This window comes from Hordeum vulgare, chromosome 1H, assembly GCF_904849725.1.
Source record: "Hordeum vulgare subsp. vulgare chromosome 1H, MorexV3_pseudomolecules_assembly, whole genome shotgun sequence".
NCBI classification, from domain to species: domain Eukaryota; kingdom Viridiplantae; phylum Streptophyta; class Magnoliopsida; order Poales; family Poaceae; genus Hordeum; species Hordeum vulgare.
Window position 1 is genome coordinate 26,052,606 of NC_058518.1, and position 15,155 is coordinate 26,067,760.

Consider the following 15,155-nt stretch of genomic DNA (forward strand, 5'->3'; position numbering starts at 1 on the left):
AAGGGCTGTGACATGAGATTGCATTACCACCCAGGCAAGGCAAATGTTGTAGCCGATGCGTTGAGCCGCAAGAGTTATGTGAACACACTCATAGCAGGAGGGTTACCCCAGGAGTTAGCCGATGACCTCCGAGAGCTCAAATTGGAAATAGTTCCAAGAGGATTTGTTGCCACACTAGAAATTCAGTCCACTTAGACAGAAAAGATCCGCGAGGCACAGAAATCAGACAAGGAGATAGCTGAGATTAAGCAGAAAATGAAAGACGGGAAGGCTAAAGGTTTTCGTGAGGATGAACACGGAACTTTATGGTTTGAGGATCGCATCTATGTGCCCAATGATCCCGAACTCAGGAAGTTGATACTTCAGGAGGCCCATGATTCCCCGTACTCGATACACCCCGGCAACACCAAGATGTATCTGGATCTGAAAGAAAGTTTCTGGCGGACAAGAATGAAGAAAGACATTGCCGAGTTTGTAGCAATATTCGATGTTTGTCAGCGAGTAAAAGCCGAGCATCAGAAGCCAGCAGGTTTGCTTCAACCTCTGTCGATACCCGAGTGGAAATGGGAAAAGCTTGGTATGGACTTCATCACAGGATTACCCAGGACCCGTTCTGGCTATGATTCTATTTGGGTTGTGGTCGATCGTTTGACCAAGGTAGCTCACTTCATTCCTGTGAAGACTACTTACACAAGTGCCAAGCTGGCCAAGATATATATGACCAGGATCGTATGTTTGCATGGAGTACGAAGAGTATTGTGTCAGATAGAGGGACTCGGTTCACATCAAAAATTTGGCACCAACTGCATGAAACCTTGGGAACAAGATTGGAGTTCAGTACAGCTTTTCACCCACAGACAGATGGACAGACCGAGAGAGTCAATCAGATTCTGGAGGACATGTTGAGAGCTTGCGCACTAGACTATGGGTCTAGTTGGGATGACAATTTGCCTTATGTCGAGTTCTCATACAACAACAGCTATCAGACCAGTCTGAAGATGGCCCCTTTCGAAGCTCTATACGGAAGGAGGTGCAGAACACCGTTGATGTGGGATGGAGTTGGAGACCGAAAACTTTTTGGTCCCGACCTTATCCGAGATTCTGAAGAGAAGGTCAAGCTGATTCGTGACCGACTCAAGATAGCTCAGTCCAGGCAGAAAAGTTATGCTGACAGCAAACGCAAGGAAGTAACATACGAAGTGGGAGACCGAGCCTATCTTCGGGTGTCTCCACTTCGAGGAATCAAGAGATTTTGTGTGAAAGGAAAGTTAGCGCCCCGATTCAATGGCCCCTACAAAATTCTTGAACGTAGAGGCGAAGTTGCATATAAACTAGAACTGCCGGAAGGATTGTCCGGAGTTCATGATGTCTTCCATGTTTCCGAGTTGAAGAAATGCCACGCTCAGATGGTTGATGTTCCCTTGAGAGATACAGTGCCCCTAGAGGCCATACAGCTCGACAGTGATCTGACATATGAGGAGAAACCCGTCAGGATTCTCTAGACTGCCAACAGAGTTACCCGCAGCAAGATCATCAGGTTCTGCAAGGTGCTGTGGAGCCACCACACCGAGGAAGAAGCCACCTCGGAACGAGAAGAGGACCTTCGTCGAGACCACCCGCACCTATTTTCTAGCCAACTCGAATCTCGAGGGCGAGATTCATCTTAAGGTGGGTAGGTTTGTAACATCCCAAATTTCCTAATTTGGAATGTTTTACATTGTAGCTAAGCATCTATGCATATTGCTTGAAATAAAGTTTTCATTTGAATTCTTTCAATTTCTTTTGCTTTTGCATTTCAATTTTTCTTCACACGAGAAATGCCGGGAAATAATTTCTTGCATGCAAGAAAGAGCGGAGGAAAATGACCCTCCAAAAATATGAGGCATTTCTAAAATATTTTGAGCCAAGAAAACCAAAGTTTTATTGTGAAAATAATTGCAAAAAGAAAATATGGCATAAGGGGTTTTTGTGAAAAAAAAATATTTTTTTAAGTTTTTATTTTTGCCTTGGAAAAATGTTGATCGTGTAGAGATTTTTTTCTGAAAATTTTGGTATATAATACCCCATATAAATTATTTTTATTTTGTTTCCTTTTATTCTTTTTCTTGCTGTTTTAAAAGAAAAGAAAAAAACGGAAGATTTTTGGGCTAGATCCCCATCGTTGGGAGCCAGATCCCACGCAAACCGCCGCCTCCAACCCCCTCGCACCCCTTCTTTCCTTTTCTTTTTTTCCCTTTTCTTTTTCCTTTTATTTCTTTCCTTCCCTCTTCTTCTTCCTTCCTTCTTTCTTCTGCAGAGGACTTTCCTTCCCTGCGCCACTGCCCCTTCCATGGCCGAGCCCTACATCGCCGGCCCCGATTCCCTTCCCCTCTATGCCCCCTCTCCCCTATTTATACCCGACCCCCGAGCCCCCCTCGCCCCGTTCCACCGCCCCGCCGCCCTGCCCAAGCTCCACGCCGCCACCGCCGGAGCCGAGCTCCACCCGGCCACCCCGAGGCCCCAGCCCCTGCTGCTCCTTCCCTGCCCCCAAGCTTGCCCCTCCACCGTCATAGAACGACGGGGGAGAAGCCCCGTCGTCTCCCCGACCCGTCGCCACCGCCGGAAACCCACCGGAGCTGCCCCTCCTCGCCTCACCACCTCGGCCATCGCCGGAAATCTCTCCGGAGAAGACACAGCCCCCTATGAGCCCCTGTCTTTTTTTCTCAACCGTTAGATCTTGCGTAGACGGTGTAGATTAGAACCCGGATGCCCCTTTGGTTTTAGTTAAAACACCGCCCAATTTTCTATCCACTTAAACTGAGCCGAAACGTTTTCATTAGATGGCGGCCGTGTGCTAGTATCCCTCGCAGCAAACACCCCCGCAGCCAACCAGAGACTGCCACATATACCCATGTCCGATTAGTAGCAAATCTTCTTTTTCTGTTTTAATTCAAAAACAGAGAGAGTTTCAATTTTGTTTTGATCATAACTTTTGATCTAGAGATCCAATGAGGTTGATTCTTATTCCAGTAGATCACAATTTGCCTGTAGTTTTCAAAAACATATTATTTGTCTAGGTTTGAAATTTTAAAATTTGAATTAGATCAGATTTAGTATAAACCTTGTTTTGCTTATTCCAGGAGTTTCAAAAATGATTTTTATTTGATTCTTTTTGCTACTGCTTCCTAGTGATTATATCTTACTGTGGTATAAGTTTCAAAAAAAAATTAAATATTTTTACTTGGGGTTTTGACAGAAATAATTTCTTCCTTAGTTAGGTGAAGTGAATTCTTTCACTTAGGCCATAGCTATTTTATACTTGTGATGTTATTTTACTTGTTGATTGATTGTAGTGCTTATGGTGTGTATTTGTTTGTATCGGTAGATCACCCGGAGTGCGAAGCTTGTTACTTAGAAGCGCTCGATCAAGACAACTATCATCAAGGCAAGTCATTTTGATCATACTATCTCCTATGTTTTTTCTATGCATGGTAGTTTCACCTTTATTTGCCCAATCGCATGCTGCGTAGGTACTTGGAAATTTTAGTATAGGTTGTAGTATCATGTGGTAGGCACACAACAACCCCGATACTTGGCCCGGGATGACAATTTCATATTGCTATGCTTGAGTAGACGAGATTTTGGTTGAGTGCATAACACGAGTGATGCGAGGATGATTAAATAACCAAGACCGGTTAAGACAAGATGTTCAAGACCCCGTGAAGAAATGCAACTCTGGGTGAAGGACGGTTTGACGGGCTCCCTGGAGAAACCAGTGGACGACCCCGGGATGCTGGAGACGGCCATGACATCTTGCGGAAAGCTTCACCCAGGCTCGAAGAGACGGACGGAGGATTCAAGACCCAAGGCTTACCTGCACAGCCACAAGTCATTATGGGCTCTGGCTTGGTTGGACAACGCGGCGACTCTGGACAGGCGGTGCTAGCAGATGTAGAAGAACGGTAGGAATGGATGGGCACCGACAGGGATTCAGAGGGACCCGTTGAAAGACCATGTTTTGATCATCCAGTCTTCAAACACCCTGAAGTGCGAGGACATACTCGGAGGCGATCAAATATTGTGGGGAACGTGTGCAAAACTCTGCAGAGTGCCCAAACCTAATCGATTAGCCGTGTCCACGGTCATGGACAACTTGAGCCGTAGACATTGAAATTTCCCTGAGCTCTCGACACAACTTAATAATGATGTGGGTATTAACAACAACTCGGGTACGAGAATTGGTTGGCGGAACCATCTCGTTAACAACAAACAATGTAGTAATATTTTGCTTTTAGCCCCTCTTGTTATAGGAGAAAAATTGGCTTTATGAAAAACCTATAGCCCCACCTGCCAAGTATGCATGTAGAGATAGTTGTTTATTATTTTACCCCTCTCTTTGATGACTTGCCGGCATATTCCATATGCTGACCTACACGGCTGCGACGTATCATGCTGCAGAGTACTTTTCCGACCAGGAGTGAGGCTACGATCAATGACATGCCCTGGAGTCAGATGGACTCGTCTACCTGATGCTTCCGCTAGTCTTCGTTAGATATCTCATGAGATGGCCTTCAGCCACTTTATTGTAATTTATTATTGTAATAAAGTACTCGTTATGAGATTTCAATTAATAAAGATGTGTGATTGAACTCTTGATATATGCATTGATGTACTGAGTGTGTACCAGCATGATCTTGGGATGGTACGGAAACACCAGAGGCTTGACTCGTATTGAGTCGGGTCACTACAGGCCACCAGGGCCCCACAAGCCCCCACTCCGCCACCCCCCCCCCCCCTGGTGGCGGTGGGCAAGCTTGTGGGCTGCCTGAAGGCCCACTAGCCCCCCTCTTTTGCTATATGAAGCGTCCTGACCCGGAAAAAATCATACGGGAGATTTTTCGTGGTTTTGCCGCCGCCACGAGGCGGAACTCGAGCAGATCCAATCTAGATCTCCGGCAGGACGATCCTGTCGGGGAAAATTCCCTCCCGGAGGGGGAAATCGTCGCCATCATCATCACCAACACTCCTCTCGTCGGAGGGGAGGCATCTTCATCAACATCTTCATCAGCACCATCTCCTCTCCAATCCCTAGTTCATCTCTTGTAATCAATCTTCGTCTCGCGACTCCGATTGTTACTTGTAAGGTTGCTAGTAGTGTTGATTACTCTTTGTAGTTGATGCTTGTTTGATTACTTGGTGGAAGAGTTTATGTTCAGATCCTTGATGCTATTCATTACACCTCTGGTCATGATTATGATTATGTCTTTTGAGTAGTTACTTTTGTTCCTGAGGACATGGGATAAGTCATGCTGATAATAGTCATGTGAATTTGATATTCGTTCGGTATTTTGATATGTTGTGTGTTGTTTTTCCTCTAGTGGTGTTATGTGAACGTTGACTACATAACACTTCACCATATTTGGGCCTAGAGGAAGGCATTGGGAAGTAGTAAGAAGATGATGGGTTGCTGGAGTGACAGAAGCTTAAACCCCAGTCTATGTGTTGCTTCGTGAGGGGCTGATTTGGATCCACTAGTTTAATGCTATGGTTAGACTTTGTCTAAATTCTTCTTTTGTAGTTGCGGATGCTTGCGAGAGAGGTTAATCATAAGTGGGATGTTTGTCCAAGTAAGGGCAGTACCCAAGCGCCGGTCCACCCACATATCAAACTATCAAAGTAACGAACGCGAATCATATGAACATGATGAAACTAGCATGACAGAAATTCCCGTGTGTCCTCGGGAGCGTTTTTCCTCCTATAAGACTTTGTTCAGGCTTGTCCCTTGCTACAAAAGGGATTGGGACACTTGTTGCACCGTTGCTACTACTTGTTACTTGTTACTCTTTGCTTGCTACGTTTCACCTCGCTACACAATCACCAGTTATCGCTACTTTCAGTGCTTGCAGTTATTACCTTGCTGAAATCCGTTTATCAGAGCCTTCTGCTCCTCGTTGCGTTCGACACTCTTACTTATCGAAAGGACTATGATTGATCCCCTATACTTGCGGGTCATCAAGGGCCAACTACAAGTCTTCCTTCAGACCAGCTCTGAACTGATAAATCTTGCTCTTCTAATCTGGGATGTCATGTTTAGCATAACGAGCCAGCTCCTGGAACTCCACATTGTACTTGTACACAGACGAACCTCCTTGCTTCAAGCGCATGAATTTCTCATGCATTTATTCCAAAAAACTTGCTGGAATATAGTGAACCCTGAAATACCTGCAGAAATCATCCCAGCTAATCATTCTGTCGCCTTTGGAAACCTTCAATTGTTGACACCACTCGGTTGCCTCTCCCTTGAGCTGAAAAGTTGCAAACTTGACAAAGTCCTCTGGTTGGACATTACTACACTCGAAGTTCTTGTCCATGTCACAGATCCAGTCATCTGCATCGAATGGTTGGTCACAGGAAGTGAAGGACGTCGGCTGGTTTGCCAGGAATTGATCCAGAGTTGCAAACTGTTGTCCACCATTGTTGAAATTACGATGTTGTTGTTGGTTCCTCTCTTGCAACAACTGAAGCAACATCTGAGTGTTTGCATTGGTTGCCGCCATCACACCTTGCCATGCCTCTGGAGGAGGAGGCTGTGGTGGAGGGGTGGTGGAGGGTCAGCACTCTCACGACCCGATTTCTGGCGAGTTAGTGTAGCCATCCTAGAGACGGACAACAACGTTAGACCAGAGATGAAAATTAAAAGATTAAGTTGATTCGACGGACAGAAATATCTGAACAAGAATACTTAGCAATTGCACTCGAACTATAATAAATTAGAATACTTCCTCAAAATAACTGCCGACAACATCTGATTCAAAGCCACTTGTAAATCAAGTATGAGCAAGGATTGCTCGGAACAAATGTATGACAGAGATTCCATCTGATATTTTTTCGTGGATAGGATCGCACGGGCTCTATCCTACAGTAGCCATCATGTACAAGGAAGTGCACACAACATACGAAGTGTCCCTGGGTCGTAGCAAGCTACAAGGACTCTTTAAGACACAACGAGAACCGTTGTAAGACGACCATGAACAAACGAATCCACTAAATGTGGAACCCCAACCTCACATCATGCATCTGTTGGAAGATTGTCCTATAAGTAACTACTTGAATTCCGACCTAATAACTGCCAAACTTTCTGGTCATGCAAAGTAATATATCACTCAACTCCTATACTAACCCATCCAGTGTATCACATCCGTGAACACATATCCAGAATCTCGGAACCTCGTCTATCTTAGACCCTCGTAATCACAACGATACTAAGGGTGGCGATACATCCGGACCTATCTGCACCAGTATTGGGGAAGCCAGACTCCTCTCGCCACTACTAGTATTGAAGCAATTTCAGACATCCTCCGTCTTGAGATACTAAGAAATCTGAATGACAACGATGTGCTCAAGAATCCCGTGGAGCTCAGCTCCCCGGAATAAAATTAGCACAAGGCACCAAGGCAAAACTCCATCATATCGGTATCATATAGATTCCAAAATATCCACGTGATCCTAAAAAAATATTTTGAGCGAAAAGAGGAGTATAATTAAAATTTCCTAAGTCGTGAACCACACCAGAGCATTGCTGCTGGCTACGCCTATAGGGATTTCCTTAGCAAATATGCAAAGGATTCCCCCGCGGCTTTGGAGCCTTGCGTTGGTGTTCCCTTGAAGAGGAAAGGGTGATGTAGCATAGCGGCGGTAAGTATTTCCCTCAGTTTGAGAACCAAGGTATCAATCCAGTAGGAGGATCGCGTCAAGTCACAAGTACCTGCACAAACACAAAGAGCTTGCACCCAACGCTATGAAGGGGTTGTCAATCCCTTATAGATTGTTTGCAAAGTGAGAACTGAAAGCAAAAAAGTAAACAAAGAAAAGTAAAAGTAAAAGCTAAGATGATAATTGTGAGTAGACCCAGGGGCCGTAGTGTTCACTAGTGGCTTCTCTCATGAAAGCAAGTAGATGGTGGGTGAACGAATTATTGTCGAGAAATTGATAGAACTGCGCAAACTCATGACGTTATCTAAGGCAATGATCATACATATAGGCATCACGTCCAAAACAAGTAGACCGATACTTTCTGCATCTACTACTATTACTCCACACGTCGACCGCTATCCAGCATGCATCTAGTGTATTGAGTTCATAAGAACAGAGTAACGCCTTAAGCAAGATGACATGATGTAGATGGACAATCTCAAATCTATGATGAAAGCCCATCTTGTTACCCTTGATGGCAACAACATGATGCGTGCCTTGCTGCCCCTTCTGTCACTGGGAAAGGTCACCGCACGGTATGAACCCAAAACCAAGCACTTCTCCCATTGCAAGAATCATAGATCTAGTTGTCCAAACAAAACCCAAGACTCGGAGAGACTTACAAGGATATCAAATCATGCATATAAGAAATCAACAAAGACTCAAATATAATTCATAGATAATCTGATCACAAATCCACAATTCATCGGATCTCGACAAACACACCGCCAAAGAGGATTACATCGGATAGATCTCCATGAAGATCATGGAGAACTTTGTATTGAAGATCCAAGAGAAAGAAGAAGCCATCTAGCTACTAATTACGGACCTGTAGGTCTGAAGTGGACTACTCACGAGTCATTGGAGAGGCAATGATGTTGATGTAGAAGCCCTCCAGCTCCAAAGTCCCCTCCGGCAGGGCACCGGGAAGGGTCTCCAGATGAGATCTCGCGGAAACGGAAGCTTGCGGCGATGGAAAAGTGGTTTCGTGGACGCGCTTATTTTTTCTGGGATTTTAGGGAATAAATAGGCCAAAGAGCTAGGGCAGGGGAGCTCCAGGGGGGCACAAGCTTGGTAGCCGCAGGCCCCCCCTAGCCGCGGCTACAGGGCTTGTGGGTCCCCTGTGGGCCTCCTGCCTTGGCCCTCAAGTCCCCCGATCTTCTTCTGTTCTGGAAAAATTCATTTCGGAGATTTTATACCCTTTGGACTCCGTTCCAAAGTAAGATCTGAAAAGAGTCAAAAACACAGAAAATACAGGAACTGGCACTTGGCACGGGATTAATAAGTTAGTCCCAAAAAAGATATAAAAGGTATATAAACATCCAAAGTTGACAAGATAACAACATGAAACCATCAAAAATTATAGATACGTTTGAGACGTATCAAGCATCCCCAAGCTTAACTACTGCTCGTCCTCGAGTAGGGAAGTGGTAAAGAATGAATTTTTGATGCTTTCATGCTACCTAGCATAGATGTCCTTTGTAACTCCTCTTATGTGACATGAATGTTCAGATCCGTTAGATTCAAAACAATAGTTTTCTATTGACGTGGAGACAATAATACTTCAAGCAAACTAGCAAGGTAATCATGAACTTTCAAAATAACAAGGCCAAAAGAAAGTTATCCCTACAAAATCATATAGTCTGGCTATGCTCTATCATCCTTGCACAACGAATTTAAGTCATGCACAACCGTATTGGCCAAGTAATTGTTTTCACACCTTTACTTTCTCAAAAAAAATTCAACTCTCACGCAATACATGAGTGTGAGCCATGGTTTTAGCACTATAAGTGGAATGGAGTGTGGTGGAGGTTGCAAGGCAAACAAGGAGAAGATGGTCACATTGACTAGGCATATCAATGAGCTATGGAGATGCTCATCAATAGATATCAATGTGAATGAGTAGGGATTTCCATACAAATGATGCACTAGAGCTAGGAGTATGTGAAAGCTCTTAAAGAGAACTAGTGGGTGTGCATCCAACTTGCTTGCTCACGAAGACCTAAGGCAATTTGGAGGAAGCCCATCACTGGAATATACAAGCCAAGTTATATAATGAGAATTTCCCACTAGCTATATGGTGGTGCAAAACGAGAGACTCTCAATCATGAAGATCATGGTGCTTAATATGAAGCACGAGTGTGGAAAGGAGATAGTAGCATTGTCCCTTCTCTCTTTTTCTCATTTTTTTGGTGGGCTCTTTGGCGTCTTATTTTTTATTTTTTTTATTTTTTGGTGGGCATCTTTGGCCTCTTTTTGTAAATGAGCTTCGCTCGCCTCATTTATTTCCTCACATGGGACAATGCTCCATCAATGATGATCATCACACTTACAACTCAAAACTTAGAGCAATGATGACTCTATATGAAATGCCTTCGGTAGTGTACCGTGACAATGATCTAGCATGGCATAGACATCAATGAAAACATCATGCTAGCTATCTTATGATCATGCAATGGCAATGTAGAAGCTGTGGCACATGTCATGGCGGTAGTTGCATGGCAATATATTTCGGAATGGCTTTGAAAAAGCCATAGTAGGTAGGTATGGTGGCTGTTTTGAGGGAGGCTAATGGTGGGTTTTATGCACCGGCGAAAGTTGCACGGCACTAAAGAAGATAGTGATGGTGGAAGGTGAAAGTGCATCTAAACCATGGACTGAACATTAGTCATGAAGAACTCATATACTTGTTGCAAAAGTTTTAGAAGTAATCGAAACAAAGCATTCAATGCATACTCCTAGGGGAAGGGTTGGTAGGTATAAACCATCGCGCGATCCCGACCGCTACACAAAGGATGACAATCAATAAACTAATCATGCTCAGACTTCATCACATAGCGGTTCACCATACGTGCATGCTACGGGAATCACTAACTTCAACACAAGTATTTCTAGATCCACAAAACCTTACTAGTATAACTTCAATATTACCACATCCACAACTCAAAACTAATTGAGATGAATCAAACTTCTCTAACTACTCAATGCACATGAAGGTGGAAGTTTTCATATCCCTTTGGATAACTACCCCTTTTGAGACTACTTTCATAGCATAGATCAACTACCACGTCACGCACTGCCGTGCTCCAAAAGATAGAAGTGAAGCACATAGAGCAAAATCAACTAGCTCAAAAGATATAAGTGAAACACACGTGAGCTGAATTGCCTAACCAAAGGATATAAGTGAAGCTCGACAAAATCACGGTGAGTGCATGTCTCTCTCTCTAGGTGTGCAGCAAGGAAGATTGTGACACAACAAAAATAAAAGACTCCTACGATACAAGACGCTTCAAGCAAAACACATAACATGTGGTGAATAAAAATGTAGCCCAAGTAACGTTACCGATGGATTAAAGACGAAAGAGGGGATGCCTTCCCGGGGCATCCCCAAGCTTAGGCTTTTTCAGCATCCTTGAATCAACTTGGGGTGCCTTGGGCATCCCCAAGCTTGAGCTCTTGCCACTCTTTATCTCTCTGTCCATAAGAACTTCACCCAAAACTTCAAAACTTCACAACACGAAACTTAAACGGAAACTCGTGATATCATTAGTATAAGAGAGCAAATCACCACTTCCTTAGGTACTGTAGCAAACTTAAATTCGACTTATGTTGATGTTGGGTTACTGTATTTTCAATCTTCCATGACTAATACCCCCCGATACCATCCATAGTTTCATCAAAATAAGCAACCAACTACACAAAAACAGAATTTGTTAACAGCAGACCAGTCTGTAGCAATCTGTATACTTCGTATACTTCTGGTACTTCAAAAATTCTTAAAAATTACTAAAGTCTGAAGAATTTGCGTAGCAATCAGCAGAGAAAAGAATAAACTCAAAAGCTCTCACAGAAAAAAATGAAAATTCTTTTCGTGAGCACAAAGTTTCTGTCTTTTCCAGCATGATCAACCGATCATCCCCAAGACTAATCATAACGGTTTTACTTGGCACAAATGCAAAAGAAACACAAAAAACACAATCATAACAGAATTATGAAAGTGTGGAAAACACAAAACATAAATAAAAAGGATAGATTCGTTGGGTTGCCTCCCAACAAGCGTTATTGTTTAACACCCTTAGCTAGGCATTGATAATTCAATGATGCTCACACAAAAGATAGCAATCGGACACGAAGAGAGCATCATTAAACATGTGAAAATCACATCTAAGTCTAACATACTTCATATGCATAGGCATTTTATAGGAAAACAGATTGTCAAGACAACCAATAGTTACCATATGCAAGGAAGAAGAAAGACACAATAGCAATCTCCACATAACAAGAGGTAAATTGGTAACATGAAAGTTTGTACCACAATATTTTCCTCTCTCATAATAATTACATGTGGGATCATATTCAAATTCAACAATGTAACTATCACATAGGATATTCTTTTCATGATCCACATGCATGCAAAGTTGACACTCTTTAAAAATAGTGGGATTATCATCAACGAAAGTCATGACTTCTCCAAACCCACTTTCAATCTTATTGCAAATATCATATTCATCATGAGGCTTAAACAAATTTTTAAGATCATAAGAAAGATCATCACCCCAATCATGATCATTGCAACAAGTAGAGGACATAGCAAAACTAGCATCCCCAAACTTAGGGTTTTGCATATTTTTAGCATGATTGTCACTATAAACTTAGGATTTATAGTGAAATCATTGCAATCATGATTTTCATTCGAGGAGCCCTCGTGAATCACTTCATGAATTTATTCATCACGATTTTCAGATTCACGCATCTCAAGCAAAACTCCATAGAGAAAGTCAAGTGCACTCAACTCACTAGCAATTGGATCAACATAATTGGATCTCTTAAAGAGATTAGCAAGTGGATGAGGATCCATATCACTAGATTTTCAGCAAGCGAAGATGCAAGCATATTGAAGGCACATACCACACAAGCAAAGGAAAGGCAGGCAAAAGAAAGGGTGAACGAAAAAGGCAAGCGAAAAAGGCAAATGAAAACGACAAAGGAGAAAGGCAAATGAAAATGGCAAATGTGAAGTGGGGGAGAGGAAAACGAGAGGCAACTGGCAAAAAAGGTAAATGCAAGAGATGAGTTTGTGACACTTACTTGGATAGATCTTGACTTGATCTCTCCCCGGCAACGGCGCCAGAAATCCTTCTCCTGCTGGCTACGCCTATAGGGATTTCCTTGGCAAATATGCAAACGATTCCCACGCGGCCTTGGAGCCTTGCGTTGGTGTTCCCTTGAAGAGGAAAGGGTGATGTAGCACAGCGGCGGTAAGTATTTCCCTCAGTTTGAGAACCAAGGTATCAATCTAGTAGGAGGATCGCGTCAAGTCACAAGTACCTGCACAAACACAAAGAGCTTGCACCCAACGCTATGAAGGGGTTGTCAATCCCTTATAGATTGTTTGCAAAGTGAGAACTGAAAGCAAAAAGTAAACAAAGCAAAGTAAAAGTAAAAGCTGAGATGATAATTGGGAGTAGCCCCGGGGGCCGTAGTGTTCACTAGTGGCTTCTCTCATGAAAGCAAGTAGACGGTGGGTGAACGAATTACTGTCGAGCAATTGATAGAACCGCGCAAAGTCGTGACGTTATCTAAGGCAATGATCATACATATAGGCATCACGTCCAAAACAAGTAGACCAATACTTTATGCATCTACTACTATATATTACTCCACACGTCGATCGCTATCCAGCATGCATCTAGTGTATTGAGTTCATAAGAACAGAGTAACGCCTTAAGAAAAATGACATGATATAGATGGACAATCTCAAATCTATGATGAAAGCCCATCTTGTTACCCTTGATGGCAACAACATGATGTGTGCCTTGCTGCCCCTACTGCCACTGGGAAAGGTCACCGCACGGTATGAACCCAAAACCAAGCACTTCTCCCATTGCAAGAATCATAGATCTAGTTGGCCAAACAAAACCCAAGACTCGGAGAGACATACAAGGATATCAAATCATGCATATAAGAAATCAGCAAAGACTCAAATATAATTCATAGATAATCTGATCACAAATCCACAATTCATCGGATCTAGACAAACACAACGCCAAAGAGGATTACATCGGATAGATCTCCATGAAGATCATGGAGAACTTTGTATTGAAGATCGAAGAGAGAGAAGAAGCCATCTAGCTACTAACTACGGACCCGTGGGTCTGAAGTGGACTACTCACGACTCATTGGACAGGCAATGATGTTGATGTAGAAGCCCTCCATCTCCAAAGTCCCCTCCGACAGGGCACTGGGAAGGGTCTCCAGATGAGATCTCGCGGAAACGGAAGCTTGCGGCGGCGGAAAAGTGGTTTCCTGAACGCGCTTATTTTTTCCAGGATTTTAGGGAATAAATAGGCCAAAGAGCTAGGGCAGGGGAGCTCCAGGGGGGCACAAGCTTGGTAGCCGCGGCCCCCCCTGGCCGCGGCTACAGGGCTTGTGGGCCTCCTGCCTTGGCCCTCAAGTCCTCCAATCTTCTTCTGTTCTGGAAAAATTCATTTCGGGGATTTTATTCCATTTGGACTCCGTTCCAAAATCAGATGTGAAAAGAGTCAAAAACACACAAAAAACAGGAACTCGCACTTGGCACTGAATTAATAAGTTAGTCCCAAAAAAGATATAAAATGTATATAAAACATCCAAAGTTGACAAGATAACAGCATGAAAGCATCAAAAATTATAGATACGTTTAGACATATCAAGCATAGAAGAGGAGAAAAAGAAAACCTACTCTCCGATATAACTAAGACTCAAAATAGTTTTTGCTAGACTCGACTCGGCCAAGTTCGATAAATCAAAGGCTCTTATGGTCGTAAGGCTCTGAGTACCAACTTTTAACGGCTAAGATGCGGCACCTTCCTTATTTGGGGGCGAGGCCTCAAAAGGGGAAAGGGTCGCATCTAAGCATATCGCAAGCGGGATAACATTGCCAATACATAAATAGATATATGAGTATAAGATTTGTCTTACACTCGCCACATGCTAGATTACAATCCACACAAGCATTCATAATTCATACATAAGACAGGGTCCGACTACGGACAAGATAAATGGCAAAATAATGCTATCCCGCCTTGCTAGGCCCACGATCACGACCGAGCGCCTCTAATCCTCGGGATACATCACGTAAAGCCCGCCACTGGCTCGTCAAACTCCCACCTTAGCTAAGTATCCTCGGGAATATCTGCATCTGGAGTACCTGTACCTGTAGGTGGTTGTAGTAAACTGTGAGCCACGAGGACTCAACAATTTCATGACCTTGGTATCGAGTCTAACTAAGTTAATAGGTGAGGTGGGGTTAAATGTTTGAGTTTGTAGCATCCTAAGCATATATGGTGGCTAACTTACGAAGTACATAATTAAATTATAGTGGTCTAGTTAAGACTGTCGAGATCTAAGAATGATCACTAAGTGATCATGAACACCTACTTACA